Below are 24,077 nucleotides of genomic sequence, written 5' to 3'. Positions count from 1 at the left end.
AGGCAGATTCTTTACTGCTGAAACACCGGTGATGCCCTATTAATATATGATATATGTATTTGTATGTGTTAAAATGTGTATTTAATGCCTCTGCTCTCTATCTTCATGTCTATAGGTCTTCAAAGAAAATAACTCATTTTTGCAATTATATTTTGCCTTCATGTTTATCCAGGCTTCCCTGGTAGCTCAGCTGGTAAAGAATCTGCCTGCAATGCAGGAGACCCCGGTTCGATTCCTGGGTTAGGAAGATCCCATGGAGAAGGGATAGGCTACCCACTCCAGTATTCTGGCCTGGGGAATTCCATGGACTGTATAGTCCATGGGCTTGCAAAGAGTCGGACAGGACTGAGCAACTTTCACCCCTACTTTCATTTGCCACTTCCTTCCAGTGCCTCCTCTACTGGGGAGGCTGGGAAATGTAGTTTTCCATCTTTCAGCCTGAGCCTTACAGACTTACACAGAGTACTGAAGACTAAACACAAGGTCTTTAGGGTCTGTAGAAAGGATCCAGGCACTGTAGAAAGACAGTCAGACATATCCTCATTTCATCATCAACACCCTGAGAGATGAAAAAGGGAAATGGCATCAACTCCATTCTATACGTGAAGAAATGATATGTTCACTAGTCCATGCCCTCCCACAGATTTGTGATGGCTCAAGGTCCAAACACCAAGTACCCAGCTTCACAGGGGTGTTTTAACAGATTAATAAAGAATAATGACAGAGCAGACCATGATTTCCCCTTCTTTCGAAGCATCTTTATAAATCAGTTTTGTTCCTACTTAACAACAGAAAGGCCATTTCCCTTTTTCAAAAAAAAAAAAAAAAATCCCATAGGAAACCCTGGGGTCCAAGTGGATGAAACTTTGTCTTTGAGATCAAATAGCATTAGTGAAGTCAAATTATGCTCTGGAGTCACAAGGAAGCTATGGAGAGCAGACATCTATTTGGGCCTGGTGATTGGGGTTTTAGAATGTGATTGTCAAGCAGAGTGAATCCTTTCTGACAACAGGATTATTCCTTTAATAATTCTTTGAGAACATGAAGTTCAAGAACTCTTCTTCATCCACCACCCTCTGTTCTCAAATTCAATTTGCTATTTTCTTTTTCAGCAGCAGGATTATGTGTGTTTTCAAAAGCAAGAGATTAAGCAGATACCCTATGATAAAAATTGTTGTCAGGTTTGGGTAGAGAATTGATGGCCGTGGTTTGAAGTTTAGAGACGTGGCTTCACGGAAAATGTGCCTGTGCGGGGGTCCCTGACCATCCTGCAGCCCTTGGTCACTTCCTCTCTCTTCATCCCTAAATCAACCCACCCTCTTATCTCTGACCAAACGCACTAACCTCCAGTGGGTCTACCTGGTCCCTCCCTTAACCCCCACTTCCCATTCTTCCCTGTTCATCCTCTTCTAGGTGATCCTTCTAAACCTATGGTAGGTGTTGCCACTCCCTGGCTCTCAACCCTTTAAGGCTTTCCATCCACCTTTGAGTAAAACCCCAGCTCCTGCCATAGTCTACACCTGGCTGCCAACACTTTCCCTATTGTCTGTCCTGGTGCTGCTCCTGGGGACTCTTCACTTGCTGGCACTGTTGCTGAAAGCTCAGCCTCTGTTCACTGGTGCCAAATTGGATCTTGGAGACAGGGTTTTGGGTGAAGTAGAAAAGAATACTTTTATTGTTTTGTCAGGCAAAGAGGGCCACGGTAGGGCTAATGGCTCAAAACTGTATCCCAACCCAGAGGGATTTTGTGGGGAATTTTATAACAATGATTTAAGGGCAGGCTTGCTGATAAGGAGGACTTCCCTGGTGGCTCAGATGGTAAAGTGTCCGCCTGCAATGCAGGAGACCTGAGTTCAATCCCTGGGCCAGGAAAATCTCCTGGAGAAGAAAATGGCAACCCACTCCAGTATTCTTGCCTGGAAAATCCCTTGGATGGAGAAGCCTGGTAGGCTACAGTCCATGGGGGTCACAAAGAGTCGGACACAACTGAGCAACTTCATTTTCACTTTCACTTTTGCTGATGAGGATCAGGATGTGTGCAGGGCCAGCACTTCTTTAATCTGGCCTCAGGTGGTCTCTTGATGAACTTCTTGAGGTTATCAAATTGTGATCTTCTCTGGAATGAAGAATGTTAACATCTTCCGTTGGTTGGGGTTTCAGTATCTGTGAAAGAGCTCAAAGATATTGTGTTTATCCCTTGAAGGATATTCCAATGAATAGTCAGGACTGATTTCCTTTAGGATTGACTGGTTTGATCTCCATGAAGTCCAAGGAACTCTCAAGAGTCTTCCCTAACACCAAGCGTTAGTTCTTTAGCGCTTAGCTTTCTTTATGGTCCAGCTCTCACATCCATACATGACTACTTGAAAAACCATCTTTGACTAGACAGACCTTTGTTGGCAAAGTAATGTCTCTATTTTTTAATATGCTGTCTAGGTTGGTCATAGCTCTTCTTCCCAGCAGCAAGCAACTGAGTGACTGAACTGAACTGATCCCTTGCAGGGGAACCAGGACCTTGTCCCAAGACTGCACTCATCATTCCATTGCTCAGTCGTGTCTGACTCTTTGTGACCTCATGGACTGCAGCACACCAAGCTTCCCTGTCCTTCACCATCTCCAGGAACTTGCTCAAATTCATGTCCATTGAGTCAGTGATGCCATCCAACCACCTCATCCTTTGTCGTCCCCTTCTCCTGTCTCCAATCTTTCTCAGCATCAGGGTCTTTTCCAATGAGTCAGTGGTGCATCCTCTCCCTTCCCTGATTAGGAAGGCTTCCATGTCCAGGAGTCCCACAGGGTCCTGCTCAATTTCATCACCTCTGCTTGGATGTCCTTCCCCAAGATGTCCACCCTGCTCCCTCACTGTGTTTAGGTCTCTGCTTAGACACCTCTTCTCAGAGCCACTTTCCCTGACCACATTTTCTAGAAATCTCTATTTCCTTCTTTATTTCTCTATGTAGCATTCAGAGAATACTGTATAGCTTCTTGAACAACAGGAGTCTGAACCATGTGGATATGGAGGGAATGTGTGTAAGGAAGGACAACTATAATTTTCATGTGGATTTTCCACGGCGTGGAGGGTCAGTGCCCCAACCCTGAATTGTTCAAGGGTTAATGGTAAGGAAACAAAAAAAACCATACAACAATAGATGTATGTTATATTTACAAAAATCTCTATCATTATAGATCTTTGGGGAGAATATACATATATTCTGCTCACTGTTTTTGAATCTCTGGTGTCCTAGATCTCATTCCACTGGACATGATAGCATCTCTGAGTCACAGATATCATGCAGTGCCATGCACAATTGAACTGCTTCTGAAAAAAAAAAATCATTTTGTAAATGAGTTAGCATGACTGTGTTCCAATAAATCTTTATTCACAAAAACAGGAGGCAAGCTGGATTTGGCTTTGGGGCATGGTTTGCTGACTCCTGGTCTAGAAAGTCACAGAAGGTAAATGATCACCAGCTGCAGAGAGTCTGCAGGGTCACAGGCACGCCCTCCCCTTTTATCACCCCGCAGCTCACCCTGCATGGCCCCCTCCTTACTTGGCACTACAGCATGGTGGCCCCACATGATCTCTTGACAACAAGATAGAAGAAGAATGGGAGGGAGAAGCCAAGTTTGTCACCGCCCTTGACTCGAGAGCATGTAAAATCAGTTGGGTTCTCAGCTGCCTGTAACGCTTGTGACTCACTCTATTGATGCAAATCCTGTAAAATCTATTTTTCCACTTTGGAAAATGTGCTTGCTTACTATAGCGCAGACATTCAAAAGCTCAAGTGTGTAGACTCCGGCTTGGAGGGTGACACAGAGGGGATGCTTTCACAGCAGTCTGTGCTAATGTGCGTGCGGCCTTAGTGCCCTGCTTGGCAGGGGAGAGGGTGGCCGGTTCAGAGGATGGGCTCTGAATGCATGGATGGAGGTTCGGCTCTCACACGAACCAGCAGTGTGAGCTCCCTTAAGTCATCTGATCTCTCTGAGCTGCAGCTTCCTAAGGAGCTCCGGGATGAATAAGGACACTTAGGACTAAAGGTAAAAAGAAGCGTGGATGTTAATGACTAAGTGTGGCCATATGGAAATGTAGACCCAGGATTGTCAGTCTCTAATTTTTCTCACCAGAAAATGTAAATATTCATTTTTAAATGTTTAATTTCCAAGTTTTAAATGTGGATGACTATTTAGATAACTTGGGTCACATAAAAACATTTTGGGGCAATTTCACTCATATGATGCCATTTTGAATAATCTCCCTCGTATAATCCCGAGAAATCCTGAGGCTTTCCCTTCCACATGGAAGGATTCTACAGGCATGCATTTTGCTTTTGTCAGCTCTTGGAGGCTAGTGATCCTGCACAAGTGAAAATGGATTTGTTGATATCTTATCTGGAGAGAAACAGAGTAAGAGCAAATATGCTTGAAACTAGCAAGACTCTTACCTTGAGCCCAGCCTGAGCAAAAGGGGAAGTTTAAAAAATGATCTGGGCTTAGCTTAGAGCACAGACATGGCCCTGTAATGACTTCTCCATGCCAGACAGGGAAGCGATCTCATTTAAAGAAATCAGGATGCTTCCGCTGTTCCCTGAGGCTGGGGAATTTGTGATAGGAAAAGATTTTCTTTTGCAAATTTGAGATACACCATATGTGTTATACAGCCTCGATTGAGAATTCTGCACAGGGACATCAGAAACTTACACTTGTTTTCTTTTTCATGTCTACCGGGATCTTTCACATAAGCTGTTTATTTCAATCTTCCCAATAACCTTGCAAGGGTATATGGGTCTTGATGCTCATTTCTACAGATGAGGCAGGGAAACGGAGAGGTTAAATAATTTGCTGACAGCAATACAGCTGGCTGGTGGGGGTGCTGAGGGGCTCCGAGGTCAAGTCTCAATCTGCTTTTTCTGTATCTCCACTAACTTCATACTTCGGATGTGATTCCTTCTTCCTAGTCCAGCATCCTACAACCTGCATCACCAGTGTCAAATGGGATTCATGGAAGATAAGTCTACCCCTAGGAATGTCAGTTACAGAAGCAGAAGGCAAAACTTTTAGGAGCAAAGTCAGTAAGGTAAACCATACTCTCCTATCTGCCCTGGAGTATTCCATGGACCAATTCCAACATTTGCAAATACACAGCTACAGCTGACATCATTTGTAGCTACAACTGGGCACAGATTGCCTTGGTGGTATCTCATTGCTCTGTTCCAGGATCCCACTCAGGACTCCACAACTGCATCTAGTCATCCTGCTTTCTTAGTCTACTCAGATTTCTGACAGTTTCTCAGAATTTTAGAATGTCCCCAGTTTGGGATTTTCTCACGATTAGATTGGCATTATAGGTTTTTGGAGAAAGTGCAACAGAGATGAAGTACCTTTCTTATTTCCTCACATCAAGGGGCTTATGATGTCAATATGATGACGTTCTCACAATGTGACTGTGATATGACCTTGATCTCTTGGTTAAGATGGTGTCTTCTAGGTTCTTCCACTGAAAAGTTGCTGTTCTTCTCTAAGCATATTCTGAAATGCATTCTCTGGAAGCAAGTCTCTAAAGCCCAGTCCATACTCAAGAGAAGGGTAATTAAGCTCTATTCTGGAATTTTATTTGATTTTAGTAAACTTCAAAATGAAACAGCCAAATGTGGCTGGTGGCTACCATATTGGACTTCAGTAGTGGAGATGGACTGGGGGTTAGATTATTGCCAAAGTCAGCCAATTCATAAATAGCCCAAATAAATGAAAGTCCAGATGCAATCATGTAATTGGAGTGTGCTTGTGAATTTTTTAAAAATTTAATTCAAGTATAGTTAAGTTACAATGTTGTATTAATTTCTTCTGTACAGCAAAGTGACTCAGTTATACATATATATTCTTTTTCATATTCTTTTCCATTTCGGTTCCTCATGGGATATTGAATAGAGTTCCCTGTGTTATACAGTAAGACCTTGTTGTTTTTCCATCCTATACATGCTGGTTTGCCTCTGCTAATCCCAAATTCCCAGTCCATCCCTCTCCCGCCCCGTCCCCCTTGGCAACCATAAGTCTGTGAGTCTATTTCATAGATATGTTGGTTTGTGTTGTAGTTTAGATTCCACATATAAGTGGTATCGTGTGGTATTTTTCTTTCTCTTTCTGACTTATTTCACTTAGTATCATATTTTCTAGGTCTATCCACGTTGCTGCAAATGGCTTTATTTCATTCTTTCTTATTTCATTGTATATGTATACCACATCTTTCTTTATCCAGTCATTGTCCATGGATATTTAGGTTGCTTCCTTATCTTGGCTATTGTGAATAGTGCTGCTATGAACATTTGGGGTGCATGTATCCGTTTGAAGTATAGTTTTATTCGAATATATGCCCAGGAGTGGGATTGCTGGGTCATCTGGTAGTTCTATTTGTAGTTTTTGAGGAACATTCATATTATTTTCCAGAGTGGCTGTACCAATTTACATTCCCATCAATGGTGTAGGAGGGTCCCATGATTGTGAATTTTTTGATGCTTAAATAGAATTCTCAAGCCGTTCTGGGAACCACTCCCAGAGGAGGATTCATAAAATCAAGCAAGAGTTTGCTCTTTCTTCTTGAGCTTCTATTTTGAGATAAATTGAGTCAATCGTTATTAAGTATAGGGACTAGAAGTGTCAACCTATTCTGGGAACACCTTCATTTCTGAAGGCAGTAACCACGGGGTGCTTTTTTGATCAAAATAATGTCTATGGGTGAGAACCCCACTCCAGTTCCAGAAACCGTTTTCCCTCTCTCCTCTTCATGTCTATCCCCTCTTCATGCCTCTCCCTCCCTCCCTATCTCTCTTTCTCTAATACACACCCCTATTTCTGTCAATTATTTGTGTTCATTTATATAAAATTAGCAGGCAGGCAAAACAATTAGTGGTTACCTTTGGGGAGAATCTTGATTGGGAGAAGGCAGGAGAGAAATTTTGGAGCTACTGAAAAGTTCTGTTTCTTGATCTGAGCTATGATTGTGCTGATATGTGCACTTTGTAAAAAGTAACAGAGCTGTACACCTATGATTTGTGTAATTTTGTGTGTACATGTATGCTTTGCGTATGTGCTAAGTTGCTTCAGTCATGTCCAGTTCTTTTTGACCCAATGGACTATAGCCTGCCAGGCTCCTCTGTCCATGGGATTCTCCAGGCAAGAATACTGGAGTGGGTTGCCATTCCTTCTCCAGGGGAATCTTCCCAACCTAGGGGTCAAACTTGTGTCTCTTATGTTTCCTGCCTCAGGCGGGATCACCACCTGGGAAGCATGTGTGTGTTTCACTTCAGGCTAAAAATCTTCTCTATCCATCTATTGATGGAAACCTCATTAACTTTTTATACTGAAGAATGTGTGCGTTTTACTTCAAGCTAAAAAGTTAATGAAGTACCCATCAACAGATGGATGGAAAAAGAAGATGTGGTATACACACAATGAAATATTACTCAGCCGTAATAAAGAATGAAACCTTGCCATTTGTGGCAAGATGGATGAACCTGCTAAGTGAAATAAATCAGTTAGGGGAAGACAAATACTGTATGATTTCACTTATATATGAAATTCAAAAAACAAATAAATGAACAAAACAAAATAAAAAGAGACTCACAGATACAGAGAACAAATGGGTGGTTGCCAGAAGGGTGGGGGTTTGGAAGTTGGATGCAATAGATGAGGGAGATGAGGTACAAGCATCCAGTTATAAAATAACTAAGCCGCAGGGACGTGATGTGCATGTAGGGAATAGAGGTGGCAATACCATAAGAACTTTGTGTCGTGACAGATCATAACCTATCCTGTTTCAGTGATTATTTAACAATGCATAAAAATATCAAATCACTATGCTATACATTTGAAACTAATATAATACTGCCTGTTAGTTATAAAATAAAATGAAAGGCTAACTTAAAAATATCTGAAACATCCAGGAACTTCCCTGGTGGTCTAGTGGTTAAGATTCTACACTTCCACGGCAGGGGACAAAGGTTCAGTGCTTGGTTAAGGAATTAAGATCCTGCATGCTTCACAGCATGGCCAAAAAAAAAAAAAAAAAAACAAACAAACAAAAAAACAGAAACAATGAGAGGAAAAGGAATTTTGTCTGTTTTCTACGATAATAGATATAACACAATGTGAACAAAAGACATTTAAACCTAAACTCAAATATATATTTTTGAACACCTAGAGGTCCCTCAGTCTTAAGGCAAATCTAGTTAATAATCAGAGTGGTCAGTCTCTGGGGGTGGAACTTGATCTTACTGTGTGACTGGCTATTCAGTTTGCCCAAGTTATACTCTGACTCTGCCTGGTTGGACCAGTTTGCAGCATCACTATTTCCATTTGCTCATATAACTCAAAACTTCCCATGATCAGGAATTTGAAATGAGGTGAAGGAAAGAAAGCCTCTAGATTGGCAGGAGTTTAGGACGCCAAGCTCTTGAGGAAGTGGTGCCAATTTGTAACAATAATAATAAACTATCCCTTGAAAAATCAAAAGCTTCTTTAAAAAGACACATATATATTTTTTATTGCTGTGTTCTTTGTAGAAGGATCCTAGGCAGCTCATCTTTTATATTAACAAAGTTCTGATAACTTGTCCTTCTAATTACAAGCTGGTAAGTTCTGTGCTCAAATGTGATGTTCCATCAGTGGGTAAAATCCTTGATATGATTTCCTGGAACACATTTTTCTCTATTTGGTTCTTTTTTTATTCTTAATTGCCTATTAGATAAATATTTTAATTACAGGCCATCCTTAACTCCTTGGAAGGAAAGTTATGACCAACCTAGATAGCATATTCAAAAGCAAAGACATTACTTTGCCAACAAAGGTCCGTCTAGTCAAGGCTATGGTTTTTCCTGTGGTCATGTATGGATGTGAGAGTTGGACTGTGAAGAAGGCTGAGCACCGAAGAATTGATGCTTTTGAACTGTGGTGTCGGAGAAGACTCTTGAGAGTCCCTTGGAGTGCAAGGAGATCCAACCAGTCCATTTTGAAGGAGATCAGCCCTGGGATTTCTTTGGAGGGAATGATGCTAAAGCTGAAACTCCAGTACTTTGGCCACCTCATGCGAAGAGTTGACTCATTGGGAAAGACTCTGATGCTGGGAGGGACTGGGGGCAGGAGGAGAAGGGGACGACAGAGGATGAGATGGCTGGATGACATCACTGACTCGATGGACGTGAGTCTGAGTGAACTCCGGGAGTTGGTGATGGGCAGGGAGGCCTGGCGTGCTGCGATTCATGGGGTCGCAAAGAGTCGGACACGACTGAGCGACAGAACTGATCTGATCTTTAACTTCTTTGAGGGGAGTAGGTGGGATATGGTTTTTAAATTCTTATACATTGTGTACCCTGAACGAGCCTATGGAAGCATTGCATTTTATGCAGGGATTTGGTTCTAAATGCAGCAGGTTATCCCGAAGTCATGTATAGAAAAAGTGTCTCTGAAAGTCCCTTTGGCAGGAGCAGGTCTCAGCTTTTTCCTCTAGCACTGGTTGAGTCTGCTGCTTGTTGGTTGGGGACCAAATGCAGCATTGTTTGCATCTAGGAGACCAGTTGTCTGAAGTGGCTCTCCATGAGGGAGATACTCTTCCAACAGGAGAACCTCATGGAGAAATGATTGGGGAATAACCTTTCTTCTCTCATGGCACTTCAGGTTCTGTTGCTGGAGGGACTGGTGACAAATTATTTAAAGTTGAGGATTTACCTATTTTTTATATTTCATATCAGACACATACAGTATGTGACCTTTCATGTCTGGCTTCTTTCACTTACATGCTGTTTTTGAGGTTCATCCGCCTTGTAGTGTATGTCAGTGCTTCATTCCTTTTTATGGCTGAATGATACGCTGTTCACTGGAGAGACTGCATTTCGTTTATGTGTCCATCTCTCTGAGTTGTTTTCACGTTTTGGGCATTGTGAAGAGCGCTGCTGTGAACATATATGTACAAGGATTTCTTTGAACATCTGTTTTCAATTCTTTTGGGTATATATCTTTGTTGTTGTTCAGTTGCTAAGTCATGTCCAACTCTTTGTGACTCTATGAACTGCAGCACAGCAGACTTCTCTGTCCTTCAGTATCTCCAAGAGGTTGCTCAAACTCATGTCCATTGAGTTAGTGATTCCATCCAACCATCTCATCCTCTGTCACCACCTTCTCCTACTGCCTTCAGTCTTTCCCAGCATCAGGGTCTTTTCCAGTGAGTTGGCTCTTTGCATCAGGTGGCCAAAGTATTAGAGCTTCAGGTTCAGCATTAGTCCTTCCAATTAATATTCAGGGTTGCTTTCCTTTAGGATTGACTGATTTGATCTCCTTGCTGTCCAAGGGACTCTCAAGAGTCTTCTCCAGCACCACAATTTGAAAGCTTCGATTCTTTGGCTCTCAGCTTTCTTTATGGTCCAACTCTCCCATCCACACATGACTACTGGAAAAACCATAGCTTTCAGTTCAGTTCAGTCACTCAGTCATGTCCAGCTCTTTTTGACCCCATGAACCGCAGCACGCCAGGCCTCCCTGTCCATCACCAAGTCCCGGAGTTCACCCAAACTCATGTCCATCGAGTCGGTGATGCCATCCAACCATCTCATCCTCTGTCGTCCCCTTCTCCTCCTGCAGAATTACTGGGTTATATGATAGTTCTGTTTAAACTTCCTTCCTGTAGTCATCCATAGGTGGAATGGATCCTGAACAAAAGCATTTTGGTTTAACATTCAGGCAGAGGGGCAGGGTTCCCTGAGGCAGGCCATTATGTATGAACAGTATCCAATTAGTGAACAAAAACAATGGGAAGCAAAAGTTAAAGTAAAAGAAACAGATCCAACATGGAGTCAAAATTGGCTCTCTTCTGTAACACAATCCCACCATTTTTGGTAGAGAAGAGCTATCTTTGGAGGCAGCCTGGGTTCTGATGATAGTGACCAAAGGGAACCAAGCATCAATTTCACTAAATTTATTTTTAACAAACATTAGTAGGACCAAGCCCACATTGTTGTGGTGGTTTAGTTGCTAAGTTGTGTCTAACTCTTGTGACCCCAGGGACTGTAGCCAGCCAGGCTCCTCTGTCCATAGGATTTTCCAGGCTAGAATACTGGAGTGGGTTGCCATTTCCTTCTCCAGGGGATCTTCCTGATCCAGGGATTGAACCTGGGTCTCCTGCACTGAAGGCAGATTCTTTACCAACTGAGCTACCAGGGAAGCCCTAGCACATTGTAGGTACTTATAAATTAATGAAATACAATTACTGAGAGAAGCCTTTTTTCAAATGCAAATGTTTCTCTAGGTCATGAACTTACATTAGAACCTGCTTAGTGTGTTATATTTTTCCATTTCAGCTGGTCTCTAACCTATATTAGAAAAATAGCTTTTAAATGGCACAGTATGCTTCTCTGTAATTGCATTATTGGCATATGGACGATGCCTGAATAGCAAACAGGTCAAGGAATTGCATGTATCATAGTGAAAGCAAATGCACATTTATGGATTTTTCTGAATGCAGAAGGGGACTTGGAGATGCAGATTTGTCTCTCCCTGCCCTGAATCCCAGAGCATTATAGGAAAACAGAGGCAGCCCCTTTATTGGCAAAACAATTGGTCACATTCAAATTGCCCTTTACAGATTGCAAAATGTGCTTATATGCATTATCTCTTAAAAAATTATATTGGAGTATAGTTGATTTACAATGCTGTGTTAGTTTCAGGTGTACAGCAAAGTGACTCATTTATATATATACATATATCCACTCTTTTTTAGATTCTTTCCCCATATGTAGGCCAATACAAAGTCTTGAGTAGAATTGCCTGTTCTATACAGAAGTTTCTTATTAGTTATCTATGTTGTATCTCATTTATATTGCCAGGAATGCACAGAGCATTAAAGAATTTTCCCAGAAACACACTTGGTATATGTTAGAATTAGGTAGCAAACCCAGGCCCTCTGAATTCCAACGTTTTCTCCAAAACCTGTGATGACTTCGAGAGCTGTCCTGAGTCTTGACCACAGGGAGCAGGAATGGGGCTCAGCAATGGTCAAGACCCTGGACAGGAGCAGAGGAAACTCCTTCCACTCTGTATTTATCCCCTCCTCCTTTCCTTGCGGCTCTCACCCTAGGCTCACTGTCATACACTCCTGTTCCCTTTCTTGCCTTTCTCTTTTCCAATCACTTCATCTTCCCTGCCCATGCCTTTAGCCTAGAACCACTCAGGAAGACCATTCAGAAAGAAAAATATTATCAAGCATATCCCAGTGTTGATTTTAATTGTTTTTTTACTATATATTATTATAATTGATGATTACATCATTCTTACATAATATGATTTTATTAGACTTGCACATTACACAACATAGTCTTTAGTATATTTGAACATAATATGATTATATATTTATAATTGATAATGTAATTACATGTGCCCAGTGATAAAACTAGTTTATAAATGTTTACAGCTTTTCTAAACCATAAAGCCAACATGAATGAACAGATTAGAAAGAAACAAATGAGTGAAGACAATAAATTTCAAGATCCAAACTTATTGTAACTTAATGTGTCAGACGATACTATCTTACTTACACTGAATTTTTTTGACAGTTGCCTGAAAGTTGATTCAACGTTCCTACTGCTGATCCCTTTCAAACTCCTACAAAATCTTTGATTCTTAAGCACACGTGAAGGTGTGTGGCTTTCACTGTGCATGAAAACATCATTTACATGATCTTGGGGCAGTCAAGATGGTAATTCTTCAAGTCAGTGCAGGCACACACACACACACACTCACTTACACACTAACAAATGCAGACATGAAAATTTAGTATGGGGACTTCCTTGGTGGCCCCGTGGCTAGGACTCCAGGCTCCCAATGCAGGGTGCTTGGGTTCAATCCCTGATCAGGGAACTAGATCCACATGCTGCAACCGAGTCTACATGCCACAGCTAAGACCCAACACTGCCAAATAAATAAATAATAAATATTTTTTAAAAATTCAGTACTGAGTGGTAAGGAGGCATGAAATATGCTCATATTTATTCTTTTCGGATTTCACAGAAATAAAAAAAAATACCATTTTTTTTTCATAGACCACCCGCAAGACTGTATTTGGGGCCCGGAGCCCAAGGAACACTGTCCCAGGTCTCTCAGAATCCCCACTCCTCCCAACTGGAGGCCTTTCTGAGCCCATTGACAGCTCTCAGGACCAGGAAAGCTGCAGGACCTTGTTCTTCAGAAAAAGAATGTGGGGTTTTGGGGTGCAGGGATCAGTGTGGTGCAGTGCTCATGAGCATCCCCACCTGGGCTCAAATCTCGCCACCTGCTATGTGGAGGCTACTTATTCAGGTTACTTAACTCTTGGCGCCTTAGTTCCCATGTGCACCAAGCGGGAATAGCAATGTCCCCCTCACAGGGATGTTATGAGAATTGGATGAGCTTTTAGAAAGAAGAAGAAGAAAGCAAAGGGCTTAGATCAGCTCCCAGTTCAGAGTAGAAGCTCCATGAATTGCAGCTGCAGCGAAATTGAATGTTCATTCATCTCTCCTCAAGTGCTCTCATCCCCAAAGTGCTTTGTGATCCTCTCCCACCCCTTGCCATTTCCCAGTGTGCCTGTTTTCATCTCCTGCTGCTTGCGTGAGCATGACTGCCTGCAGCTGTAACTGGATTTCCCTGGAGGGTCTATCCCCTCCAACATCCATTTACTTGCAGTGGAAAGATGGAGTCGCTGGTTTTTGTTACCTCCCACACTGCTGCTTCCAAAGCCTGTATCTTCACTTTCCCGTGGTCGCCCGTGTCCCTAGGAGGTTCATCTTTGTCTCACTCCTCCTTTTCAACCCAGTGTTCTTTCAAGAACTATCACCTCTCAGTTTCTGGACCTCTTTCTTTCCCATCAGTCACAAGGTGACCTCTGCTAGTCCCTCCTCAGCACCTCTCTTTTTATTTTTATTTTATTTAAAAATTTTTAAAAACTTTAAAAAATTGAATATAGTTTAAAGTGATACAGTTAAATATATATATATATTCTTTTTCAGATGCTTTTCCATTATAGGTTATTATAAGATATTGAATATAGTTCCCTGTGCTGTACAGTAGATCTGTGTTGTTTTCTATTCATACATTTATTGTTGTTCAGTAGCTCAGTCCTGTCTGACTCTTTGCAACCTCATAGACTGTAGCCCACCAGGTTCCTCTGTCCAAGGGATTTTCCAAGAAAGAATACTGGAGTGGGTTTCTATTTCCTTCTTCAGGGCATCTTCCTGACCCAGGGATCAAACTTATGTCTCCTGCGTCTCCTGCATTAGCAGGCAGATCTTTACCACTGAGCTACTGGTGTGTAAAGGTTAATCCCAAGTTTATCCCTCTCTATCTTTCCCCTTCATTAACCATAAGTTTTTTTTCTGTGTCTGTGAGTCTGCTTCTGTTTTATAAGTTTATTCATATCATTTTTTTGATTTAGGTCATACCTGAATGGTCTAGTGGTTTTCCCTACTTTCTTCAATTTAAGTCTGGATTTGGCAATAAGGAGTTCATGGTCTGAGCCACAGTCAGCTCCTGGTCTTGTTTTTGTTGACTGTAAAGAGCTTCTACATCTTTGGCTGCAAAGAATATAATCAATCTGATTTCGGTGTTGACCATCTGGTGATGTCCATGTGAAGAATCTTCTCTTGTGTTTTGGAAGAGGGTGTTTGCTATGACCAGTGCATTTTCTTGGCAAAACTCTATTAGTTTTTGCCCTGCTTCATTCCGTATTCCAAGGCCAAATTTGCCTGTTACTCCAGGTGTTTCTTGACTTCCTACTTTTGCATTCCAGTCCCCTATAATGAAAAGGACATCTTTTTGGAGTGTGAGTTCTAAAAGGTCTTGTAGGTCTTCATAGAACCATTCAACTTCAGCTTCTTCAGCGTTACTGGTTGGGGCATAGACTTGGATTACTGTGATATTGAATGGTTTGCCTTGGAAACGAACAGAGATCATTCTGTCGTTTTTGAGATTGCATCCAAGTAGTGCATTTCGGACTCTTTTGTTGACCATGATGGCTACTCCATTTCTTAACAGTGGAAGTGAGAAATAGATTTAAGATCCTAGATCTGATAGATAGAGTGCCTGATGAGCTATGGACTGAGGTTCGTGACATTGTACAGGAGACAGGGATCAAGACCATCCCCATGGAAAAGAAATGCAAAAAAGCAAAATGGCTGTCTGGGGAGGCCTTACAAATAGCTGTGAAAAGAAGAGAAGCGAAAAGCAAAGGAGAAAAGGAAAGATGTAAACATCTGAATGCAGAGTTCCAAAGAATAGCAAGAAGAGATAAGAAAGCCTTCTTCAGCGATCAAGGCAAAGAAATAGAGGAAAACAACAGAATGGGAAAGACTAGAGATCTCTTCAAGAAAATCAGAGATACCAAAGGAACATTTCATGCAAAGATGGGCTCGATAAAGGACAGAAATGGTATGGACCTAACAGAAGCAAAAGATATTAAGAAGAGATGGCAAGAGTACACAGAAGAACTGTACAAAAAAGATCTTCACGACCCAGATAATCACGATAGTGTGATCACTGACCTAGAGCCAGACATCCTGGAATGTGAAGTCAAGTGGGCCTTAGAAAGCATCACTACGAACAAAGCTAGTGGAGGTGATGGAATTACAGTTGAGCTGTTCCAGGTCCTGAAAGATGATGCTGTGAAAGTGCTGCACTCAATATGCCAGCAAATTTGGAAAACTCAGCAGTGGCCACAGGACTGGAAAAGGTCAGTTTTCATTCCAATCCCAAAGAAAGGCAATGCCAAAGAATGCTCAAACTATCGCACAATTACACTCATCTCACATGCTAGTAAGGTAATGCTTAAAATTCTCCAAGCCAGGCTTCAGCAATATGTGAACTGTGAACTTCCTGATGTTCAAGCTGGTTTTAGAAAAGGCAGAGGAACCAGAGATCAAATTGCCAACATCCATTGGATCATCGAAAAAGCAAGAGCATTTTCAGAAAAACATCTGTTTCTGCTTTATTGACTATGCCAAAGCCTTTGACTATGTGGATCACAATAAACTGTGGAAAATTCTGAAAGAGATGGGAATACCAGACCACCTGATCTGCCTCTTGAGAAATTTGTATGCAGGTCAGGAAGCAACAGTTAGAACTGGACATGGAGCAACAGCCTGGTTCCAAATAGGAAAGGGAGTACGTCAAGGCTGTATATTGTCACCCTATTTATTTAACTTATATGCAGAGTACATCATGAGAAATGCTGGGCTGGAAGAAACACAAGCTGGAATCAAGATTGCCGGGAGAAATATCAGTAACCTCAGATATGCAGATGACACCACCCTTATGGCAGAAAGTGAAGAGGAACTAAAAAGCCTCTTGATGAAGGTGAAAGTGGAGAGTGAAAAAGTTGGCTTAAAGCTCAACCTTCAGAAAACTAAGATCATGGCATCCAGTCCCATCACTTCATGGGAAATAGATGGGGAAACAGTGGAAAGAGTGTCAGACTTTATTTTTCTGGGCTCCAAAATCACAGCAGATGGTGACTGCAGCCATGAAATTAAAAGACACTTACTCCTTGGAAGGAAAGTTATGACCAACCTAGATAGCATATTCAAAAGCAAAGACATTACTTTGCCCACAAAGGTCCATCTAGTCAAGGCTATGGTTTTTCCAGTGGTCATGTATGGATGTGAGAGTTGGACTGTGAAGGAGGCTGAGCACCAAAGAATTGATGCTTTTCAACTGTGGTGTTGGAGAAGACTCTTGAGAGTCCCTTGGACTGCAAGGAGATCCAACCAGTCCATTCTGAAGGAGATCAGCCCTGGGATTTCTTTGGAAGGGCTGATGCTAAAGCTGAAACTCCAGTACTTTGGCCACCTGATGTGAAGAGTTGACTCATTGGAAAAGACTCTGATGCTGGGAGGGATTGGGGTCAAGAAGAGAAGGGGATGACAGAGGATGAGATGGCTGAATGGCATCACTGACTCTATGACATGAGTCTGAGTGAACTCCGGGAGTTGGTGATGGGCAGGGAGGCCTGGCGTGCTGCGATTCATGGGGTCGCAAAGAGTCGGACACGACTGAGCAACTGATCTGATCTGATCATTTTTTTAAAGATTCCACATATAAGTGATATCATATGATATTTGACTTTTTCTTTCTGACTTACTTCATTTAGTATAATAGTCTCTAGGTCCATCCATATTGCTGGAAATGGCATTATTACATTCTTTTTTATGGCTAAGTAATATTCCACTGTACATATGTACCACATCTTTATCCACTCATCTATCAATGGACATTTAGGTTGCTTCCATGGTTTGACTATTATAAATAGTGCTTATTTGAACATTGTGGTGCATGTATCTTTCTGAATCACAGTTTTCTCCAGATATATGTCCAGGAGTGCAATTGATGGATTATGCATGGTGAGTCTATTTTTAGTTTTTTTAAGGACATCCATACTGTCTTCCATAGTGGCTGCACCAATTTACATCCCCACCAACAGTGTAGAAAGGTTCTCTCTCAGCACCTCTCCTGGAGGTCATGGGAAACACTTTCAGTGCCTCAACCACTAAACATCTTTGGTCCTCACCTGGCTTGGGCAACAATTGATGCTCAGGACCCTCATTGTCAAGTTTGTGGTTCCTTAGCGTCTAGGACATCACACACTTGTCTCCCATCACTCCTGACCATCCCTTTGCAGGAGCCTCTTCTTCAGCCTGTTCTAACATCTCTGTTTCTCTCACTCTGTCCTGGGTCCTCCCTTTAGTCTCACTGGCAGTTTGCACTTAATCTGCACTCAGGCTTCAGGGGTCATTGGCCTCAGAATTCTTCAGCTCAGATGCCAGAGCTCTCTTATCAGCCTGCTGGGAGTTCGTCCTAACCTCAAAATGTTTATCTGCAAAGTGGAAATAAATACCGTGCCCTTTTCTATCTGTGGTTATGGATAACTAGATTCAACAAACCGTGCGTTTTGATTCCTACAGGGTAGACCCTGTCTCATGCATCCACTGTTTGGTGAATCCTAAGCCCTCTTACCTGGATGGCTTTAAATGTAAAGTATCCAAGATCCAGTCTGCTCCCAACATGATGCTTAGAGTCTCCCAAGGACAGGGAAGCTGGACCATTTCCCAGGATGCGAACAGTTACACAGAGGCTGGTTTTCCTCTCTTCACAATCATTATTTCAGGTCAAGAAGATGGAGCTTAGAGGGTGATTTCATACAGCTGGTGCTCGGAAAGTTCTTTGTTATCACAGTCCTGGTGATGCATGAGTCACTGGCTTTGCATCTCCAGGCAGTGGGCGTGTGCTGTCAGATTCAATTCCTGGGTCCTCGGATGTGCCCAGTAGTCAACAGTGTCAAACCCCCAGCACAGGAAATGCCAGAGGGGCACAGATCACTCTGTGGCAGGGAGGTGAGTGTGCACACCTGTGATCTGGACGCTGGTGTGACCGGCCGCCTTTACCCTGGGCTGTGAAAAGCCTCGTTACTCAGCAGGAATGTCAGATTATATTAAGTCCACCCCATCCTCCTCCTCCTCCTCCTTCTCCTGTGAATTGTCATAGCTCGTGCACCCGCGCCTGTTGGCGAGTCTCATTTTGTCGTGTTGCAACTAAAAGCCCACATCTTTGGGGGGCCTTCTGGTCTCAAGCATGCGACCAGTATGTAAGGTGTTCTATCTCTTGCTTAGCGGCCCTTCCTTGGTGGTGCTGATTAATCCAGAAAGGCTAGATTTCATTGGAGCGGTGACAGCTTCCCCGGGTGGGCAGCTCTGGTCCTGCACGGTGTCAATGATGAAAGCTTCCAGGGTAAGTCTTCCTGCTTCTCAGCATCTTCATGGGACTGGAAGCCTGAGCAGTAGGCATTTTCTGGATTTTCCCCTAAGCAATCCAAGAAACATGCATGTCTGAGGAGCATCCGTGCCCTGTTACTCTGAGGGGTGGGGAGAACCAATGTCTGCTGTCACTGTGGCATTGAGGGCGAGGCCACATGTGTCCCCCTGCCCCATGCCCACCTCTAGGGTTTTTCAGGGCTAAATGACAAGACTGGATAAATGAGATGCTATAATTTGGCAGGTGAATCACATAGTCCGTGTAGCTCCAGTGGCATCTTTCTTCACTCTTCTCTGGGCTTTTACCTGGACATGTTGGGTGCTGAATAGGTTCTTTCAGCATCACTGTGTGAGGGGGTTTGGCCTCTGCTAAACTGTTTGCGGTGGAGCAGAGAATTGTTTGGCGTTGAGTTTGCTTCTCAGCAGCTCTTTCTGTTCCTAGTTCCTTGAGGTGGGAGAACCGGTACAGTAAGTGGTACCCCAATGCAGTGGTCCAATGCAGATTCATGCTTGGACCAATTTGGGGGAAGAGATGGCCATGTACACCCCTCCCTCCCCTTTTACCTGGTGATATTGTGGATTGGTACTTCCTGGACTGGATTTAGATCCCGGGCTTTTTTCTCTTGAAGATTGATTGCATCAGGTTAAGCAGCTGACCTTGAATCACTGAGATGGAGTAGAGATGAAATTGATGAATGCCACTTTCCTACAACCACTAGAAAACGATGAAAGAGCCAGCCCTGCTTCTCTTCCCGATGTTGCATTCTTGCGGTCCACTCTTCCAGGGGAGGGGCAGAGGAAGGTGGTGGCAGGAATTGAGTGGGTGGTTATGGCAGATTGTGGAAGGTGTGCAGAGAGCGGTGCCTCCAGCAGGGAAGGTGACCCTTGCTTGAGCCGCCATCGTGTGCAGGGAAATGCTCAGTACTCTAGGAGAACCATCCCATTTAGTCCTCCCAATGGCTGCTGAGTAGGTGCTTTCACATCCTTCCATCTTAGAGAGTGTAGAGATACCAGGCAACCTGCCTGAGGTCATAGGGCTTACACGTGAACCAGCTCGAGTTTGTATTTAGGCAGAATGACTTCAGGACTGACATTTTAACCCCTCCTTAAAGTTTTTCCTGGGGTCTTCCCTGGCTGTCCAGTGGTTAAGACCTCACCTTCCAATGCAGGGGGTATGGGTTCAATCCCCGGCCCGGAGTTAAGATCCCACATGACTCATGGCCAAAAACCCAAGACATAAAATAGAAGCAATATTGTAACAAATTCAATACAAGCTTTAAAAATGGCCCATGTTAAAAAAAATCTTAAAAAAATAATATAATAATATCAACTCCTGCTTTAAAAAAACATGAGTTTCTCCTGTAATTCTCTGAGACATGGCTGCCTTTATTTCACCTTGGGGTATCCAAGACTTCCAAGGTCAAGAGTGAGGGGTGTGGGTGAATGTACCTATTCCTTGTGATTGCCAGTGGTTCTCATGTGGGATATCCCACAATGTCTCCAGGTCCCCCAAGGAGCCGGCAGGGGATTACATTGTGGTTGCTTTACGTAAGAAAGGGGGAAATGAATTTATGCCTTTGGGAACATCTCAGAGGAGGGAAGCAGTTTCTCATAGGCTGGGGATCATTGTTCTCCAGAACCAAACACAGAAGATACCATAAGGGGAGGAGACTGTAATGACTCTGGCCTAGGGTAAGGGGCTTGACTGAAATATAGGACCTGAAAACAGCAGGAGGACCCTTTCTCCTTGTGGGAGGTGTCTGTAACCCTATGGTTCCTGTTTCTTTCTTATTGTGAGTGTGAATGAGCCGGAGTTCAGACCTCTTGAAGTATTACAGAGGAGGTTCCCAAGTCAATTCAGATGTGGGTGATCCCCAGATAGGAACTCTCTTAGGAGATGAACAGAGAACACACTTGAAGAATCAAGCAAAGAAACCTGCAGACATGATTGCATGTGGCTATTGCTGTCACCTCCCACCGTGGGACACTAACTGTCCCTGTTGCTTCTTCCTTGTGCTTTTTAACGGGTGTCATTCTTTATCTTTGTGAGAACCCTCAACTTGCTCACTGATGCATCATTTTCAGATCACTTCATTATTTTTATTTCTTCTGGAGTCAGTTCATCCCGGTTACTGGTTTTGTTAAATCTGTTTAGCAGTGTGAGTTTTCTTTCTGTGTTTTGGAATTTCTGTTTTCAGACTCATCTATTTTGGGAGATTTTTACCCCCTATCTCTCTCTCCTTGTCTGTGCTCACTCTCTGCTCTTGTCTTCCTTCTTTGTCATTTTGTACCATCCCATGGGTGCTCCTGGTCTTGAATTGGGTTCTGTTGTTGGTAGCTCAGAGTTCCTGCACAGGTGATACCACTGAGCCAGTGGGTCTGGTCTCCCTGCCTCTCCACTGCACTACCTTGTCTGTGCCAGAGCTCTGGTCAGCCTCCTTTGGGAGTTGGGGACTTGACCTCAGCCTTGGTTCAGGCAGTACCTTGGCTCAAGTCTCTAGCCTCAGGTAGGACACTTTCACTTCTTCATAGCCTAAAATAATTGGACTCCTAATTTTCTCTACCTGGAAAATTAGGCAGAGGAGAGAACTCAGAATTTTCTGGACTCAGAATCCAGCGAGTCCCAGGAGTTCCACTCTTGACATGTGCTCCAGCCTTCCATAGTCCTCATAGATTTTTTTTTTTTTGCCTTCTTTTTGAGCAAGACAAACCTCTAAGTGTTTTCTGTATTGTTTATTATGGCGATATGTTTGGAGCAGTGCTTGTGAGGAAAGGGGGCAGGTCAGAGCTTGACATAACTCCAGATGAAGAGCAGTTCCGTTGCCTCTTTAGGACACAAGAGTGCAGTGCAGGTCAGCACACAGTGTATCAGATGTGATTTATCTTCTGGACACTTCACTACAGGCTTTATAGAAATTATTTTATTATCCACTCATAACATCATCGTAAAGTATCACTCCTCCCGTTTTATAGACTCGGAAACTCATGGCTTGGAAAGAGGAAAAGAAATGCATCCCACGCCGCAAGGCTTGTGAATCACAGAATCACACCTAACCCCAATCTGATTTCAAATCAGAACCCTTCACCCCCATCTGTGTGCTACAATGCCATCTCACGATGCCCTTTCCTTTTGTTCTAGGAAAATGCACTTAAGGAGGCTGCCCAAGGAGACCATCGCCTGAGGCCCCATTATGCAGGCCTTCCCGCAAGGGCCCGCCAGCTCGACAAGGTAACTGGCCACCACCATCAACAGGCCACTGGGAGCTGGGGTGTCAGGGAGGAGCCCAGGGAAGGTGGAAGGGGATGACTCACTGAACTCCACCCAAACGAGAGTGGCTGGGACCCTGGTTACACCTCTTCTATTTCATCATGTGGCCACTGCACAAAGCCCTAGAGAAATGTTTCATTTGCTGTCTGCTAGGCATCCCCACGTAGAGGTCTATTCAGTCACAAAGGGGCCAGAACAAAACTTGCCATGTCCTCTCCACCAAACCATTGCCTCTCCTAGTTTTTCTCATCCCAGTAAATGGCCATCCCTCCAACTGCTCAGGCCTAGATGCTCTGAGTGGTCCTTTATGCTTCCTTTACACCTCACTCTCTGACAGCCCCCAGCCCTCCCATTTCCAACCCCACTGTGTCCCACAAGCACAGGCTGCCATTTTCTCCTGCCTGAATGGTGAAACAGTCTCCTAATTGGCCTGTCTACCTCCCTTCTTCATGTCCTACAATCAGTTTCCAGCATGATCTAGAGTGATCCTGTGACTCAAACCAGACTACGTTGCTCCTCGGAGTAAAAACCTTCTCCCAAAATAACAACAAAACTCCTCCCTGTGGCTGCCGTCTTGCTCAGCCTTGTCATCTGCCTCTCCATCTTTGATTCCTGAAGTTCTGTTCACGCTGACCTTCTTTTTGCTCCTCCGACCACCAAGCTGGTCTCAGTGTGCCATGACTTTCTCTGCTTAGAACTCTGCTCCCTCCTTTTCAAACAGCCACCAGCCTCTTGCTCTTCATGGTCAGTTGCCTCCTCGCTAGACCTTCACTGCCTCCAGCTACCCATCCCCTTCCTTTAATTATGTGGCTTCCCTCAGCTTTTATCTTCTTGTGTGTCTCATCACTTTGTTGATTGATCACATCTTCACTTATGTGTCTGTCTGTCCACCCTGCAATAATGTCAGCTCCTAGGTAGCAGAGGTCTTTGCCATCTTATTCATCACAGTATCCCCAGTACCTATCTCAGGAAACATTGTAGGTACTCGGTGAATATTAGTTAACGATCAGTTGGTGGTTTGAAATTGCTAATTGCTTAACTTTCCATAATTACAGAATGTTTATTTCAAAGAATAACTGAGTCCTAAATTTACTATAAAAACAGAGCTTTTTTGATTTTACACTTCTTTTCCTGCCTTCCTGTATGCCACCCCCCGCCACCGCCTTTTTTTTTTTAAGGGAAAAAAGATCTGCTTTTCAGGAAATAAGAAGTGTTGGAGAGGATGTGAAGAAATTGGAGCCCTTGTGCCCTGTTGGTGGGAATATAAAATGGGGCAGTGACTACGGAAAACAGGATGGCAGATCCTTAACAAATTAAGAATAGAATTACCCCATGATCCAGCAATTTCACTTCTGGAGATATACCCAAAGGATTAAAAACAGGATTAAGAAGAGATATTTGTCTTTTCATGTTTATAGCAGCATTATTCACAATAGCCAAAAGATGGAAGCAACCCAAGTAACCATCTATGAATGAATATCAACAAATGTTATATAACATGCAGTATATATATGTGTGTGTGTGTGTACATATATGGGTAGATTTTTTTTTTTATAACATCTTACCAAAAAACGCTAACAAACTTTTTGGCCAACCCTATTGGAGTGGGAGGCCACGCCCTCCTCCAGGGGATCTTCTCCACCTAGGGATTGAACCTGCATCTCTTAAGTCTCCTGCATTGGCAGGTAGATTCTTTACCACTAGTGCCACCTGGGAATTAATTATATATACACACAATGGACTATTATTACTCAACCTTAAAGTGAAGGAAGTTCTGACACCTACCGCAACATGGATGAACCTTGAAGACATTATGTTCAGTGAAATAAGCCAGTCCAGAAGGACAGATACTGTATGATTCCACCCATATAATGTCCCTAGAGGAGTCAGACTCATAGAGACAGAAAGCAGGGTAGTGGGAGGCAGGGGCTTGGGGAGGGGGAGGGGGAGTTAGTGTCTAAGCAGGACAGAGTTTCAGTTTGGGAAGATGAAAAGTT

The 24,077-nt window shown here is 43.2% G+C and overlaps 1 protein-coding gene across 1 annotated transcript in view; it reads left to right on the top strand.

The window, feature by feature from the left end:
- The window catches only part of RIMBP2 (RIMS binding protein 2), a 233,707-nt gene that overhangs the window by 83,577 nt on the left and 126,053 nt on the right, over positions 1-24,077 (top strand). Inside the window, exon 2 of the mRNA XM_070386334.1 lies at positions 21,952-22,041. The gene's annotated coding sequence lies outside the window, so the exon portion shown is untranslated. The remainder of the gene's footprint in view (positions 1-21,951; positions 22,042-24,077) is intronic.

This window comes from Bos mutus, chromosome 17, assembly GCF_027580195.1.
Source record: "Bos mutus isolate GX-2022 chromosome 17, NWIPB_WYAK_1.1, whole genome shotgun sequence".
In the NCBI taxonomy this organism is placed as follows: Eukaryota; Metazoa; Chordata; class Mammalia; order Artiodactyla; family Bovidae; genus Bos; species Bos mutus.
Note: the sequence above shows the minus strand (reverse complement) of the source record. Positions and strands in the feature narration are given on the sequence as shown.